Source organism: Schistocerca cancellata, chromosome 2 (assembly GCF_023864275.1).
Source record: "Schistocerca cancellata isolate TAMUIC-IGC-003103 chromosome 2, iqSchCanc2.1, whole genome shotgun sequence".
Classification (NCBI taxonomy): Eukaryota; Metazoa; Arthropoda; class Insecta; order Orthoptera; family Acrididae; genus Schistocerca; species Schistocerca cancellata.
The window spans coordinates 783501606-783505367 of NC_064627.1; positions in this window are offsets into that span (position 1 = coordinate 783501606).

Consider the following 3762-nt stretch of genomic DNA (forward strand, 5'->3'; position numbering starts at 1 on the left):
TTTGGGAGACAATGTGAACAGCCCTCTTATACTGCTAGCAGATACTGTTCACCTTCTAGGAAAGTCATCATAAGAGCAATATGAACCAAAACTGACAATTGACCTTGAACAATAAAAAAGTTGAGGCCCTATACATGAATACTAAAAAGAATCCATTAAATTTCAGTTACATGGTAAAAAATACTGATTTATTGGCTGTAAAATCAACTAAATACCTAGGGATTACCATTACAAAAAACTTAAATTGGCACAGCCATGTAGAAAATGTTTTGGGGAAGGTGAATGGAAGAGCTACAGCTTTCATTCAATGCAAATATTTTTTGTCAGTGGAGTGTGACATTTATTTAATCTCACTCATAATGGTAAAAATGCTAAAATCAGAGGATAGCATTTATAAATTAATAAGTTCAAATATTAAATGTGTTTCACACACAGAATCTAAATTGTTCCAGCATGTACTCTCATGTTTCTTAGGCTTGAATTCCTGTTTTCACAATGGAATTTACAAAAACTGAGTGCATACAATGGTGAAAATATCTAAAACTGAAAAACAACTGTCAGAGCAATATATTGGAAGCAGTAAGGTTTGAAATTTTGTATATCCTTGAAGACTAAATGATAATGAGAATATTTCTCAAGATACAGTAAAGAAAATATAAATGCACAGTGACATCTGCTTCTACCCATGTTAAAATTTTGTATTTGTTAGGAATAAAAAAAATAATATGATTGGTTAATCATTTGATTTGCAAGTAACATCAAAAATATGTGTTTGCAGAGAAAGTTCAGCTCAGTATTTTTTTTTTTTTTTTCAGTTCTACCAAAATGGTGTGTAAAGAGTGACTGGAAGTTTCTCATAATCATCTGTGTATCACGTACACAACATCTCATGTGTATGGAAGATTCCATGTATTTAACAGTCGAAAAAACCTGTTTTCTCAGAGCAATTAATAATGTGTGTTCTTTGCCTGAGAGGCAGGCAATTGTTTTCGGGTAACTTCTTGAATTAGGTTTAGTTTTTAATAAAATCAAAAAGATGTTGTGGTAAGTGTTAATTGCTCATTGATTACATAACAGACACAGTAAGGTGTATTATAAATAGAGCATATGTCAAAGTACCCTTTTTGAAGCAGAAGTAATAAAATGTAGGAAATAATATTTTTAACACCATCCAGAATGTAGCATATAGATGCAGCTTATGTTTATTAATTTGTATCAGCTTTTAAAGATTCTAGTTATACCATTTGCTAATCGATATATTACTGGCAGTCTTCTGGCCTGTTAAGCAAGCTAATTGTCCTAAAAGTGTATGTTATTCCATAAGTCCTGATTATGTTGAGACAGAGCTCTGCATCTTTCCTGACCATTAAGGAGTAGCTTACAACTATAATTTGCACCTACACATCACCAGGTTATTCACCATTTAAGTCTAGAAGCATCTGGTGTATAGCCTAATAGTGCCAGTTCCAAAATACCATCTGGTGCAAGTGATAGAGTCAGTTATAGTTTTAATGTCCTAATCGTCATACAGTTTTATGCAATATATTTAAGAAAAATATTAGGTACTGTAGCTTCACTCCTTTTCAGTAATCAAGTATCAGTTGCTAAGTTTTTGTTTGAAAATAGGTGTTCTTCAATCAAAAAGAATCTGATTTAATTTTTCACTTAGATATATCAAATGAGATTTAAATAATTTTTAATCTTTAACAGAGCATTTAATTTTGTAAGTTGATTTTTTCCAAGAATCTCCAAGGTGTTTTGGAGAACATGTTACGGAATTGCCCTCACAGAAGTAATATTTTGTATGATACTATATCATCATAGTTAAAAAATCATTCTTCTATACAATTTACTAAATAGCAATGTAAGCTATTTAAAAATTTCTTCTGTTACTAACTCAGATTAATTATAAAATTAAAAACATTACAAAATTTTATAATAGTAATTAGTTAAAAAAATGTGTTCTCTAAATTTTCTACAAGCATTTCAGTAACACCATCTACAAATACATTATGGAGAACGCAAAAGAGAGCAATCATTAGATTTGAGTGTCATGAGGATGTTAGATTATAAAAGACATTACACTGATCAAATATTAGTTTCTATGAGCAGAGTTTCCATCAGTAACCAATCAGCAGATATAAATAGTAGTAATACTTTCTAAAGGAAATGTTTAACTTCCAAGCTATCTTATTTCTCATAGACAAAAGGATCATAGGAGTGATCATAATGCAACATTAAAATTGATATCATTAATATTTGAAATACTGCAAAAATCAAATAAATAAATTGTTTATAAACTGATGTTACAGTAGCTTAGTTACTAGTTTTGCACGAATATATTCACTCTATCATTACCGGTATTAAAGCTCACATGTAATTCAACTGTGTGCTCTAATTATGTGTTTTAATGTTTTCTTCTCAATAAAAACATAAACTAGTCTGTATTCAGTATGTGCTGCAGTAATTAAATGGCATAAAGGTTAGTTTTCATGAAAGAATTTAAATTGGATCTGAAATATGTTTAAAACTTTGTAATATTTTATACTTTATTAAAAAATATCCTCATCTGAAAGATCCCTGCAGAACAAAGAAACACAAAATAATCAAATGAACAACTTTTTTATCAGCTGATTAAAATGAAGTGAAATTTTCTAGCAACATCCATACTGTGCAAATCTCTCAGAAGTGCATATAAAAAGGTACTTCCCAATATACTGTGTACTATACCCTAATCGAATTCCATCTGTGAATAGTGGGTGGGAAGAAATGCTGAAATGTGTCTGTGCATTCTGTAGTGAGTCTATGATTGTTTTCATTACCCTTATGGGAGCGATACATAGACAGTAGTAGTGTTATTTTACAGTTCTCACTTAATACTGATTCTTTAAACTTTGTAAGAAGGCTTTTGGGGATACTTGGCATCTGCTGTTGAGCATCTGCTAGTTCAAGTTTTTCAGAACTTTATTGACACTCTCTCATGGCTCAAACAAAAAATTGTCATTCATTTTGCTCTTATTTGTAAGCATTCAACACCACTAGTTATTATTCATGTTTGGTGTGGGTCCCATACACTTGAGTAATATTTTAGGATGGGTCATAAGAAAGTTTTACAAGTGAGTTTCTTTATAGACTTAATACTGTATTTTCCCAGAAACCTACCTATGAACTGAAGTCTACCTCATGTTTTACTTATGACTGACTCCATGTAATCATTCCATGTCATATCCTCACAAAATTTGGCATCCAGGTATTTTTAATAGTTGAGTGATCCAGGTATTTGTAATAGTTGAGTGATTCCAATTGTGACTTACTGGTGGAGTTGTCTAAATACTATGTTTCTGTATTTTAAGCAGTTCACAATTTTACATTTCTGAACTTTAATGAAAGTTGCCAGTTCTTGCATTACATTACAATCTTCGCAAGATTGACTTCAATATTTTTGTAACCTCTGTGATATAGTTCTTTATTACAGAAAACTGGATCATCTGCAAAAAGTCTGAGGTTATTGTTAATATTATCTGCATTTTCCTCAGCATGCCTGAAGTTACCCCATCTATCAATACCTCTTCATCGAAGAAACTATGCTGTATCCTCCATACCCATAAATGCTCAATCCAGTCAAAAATTTGTTTATATTGGCATCTACCCCATATGGTACAAACTTTCATTAGCAGACTGAATCAAATGTTTTTCAGTAGTCAAGAAATGCAGTGTCTAACTTGCCTGCCATGATCTGTTGCTTTGAGAATGTTATCTGAG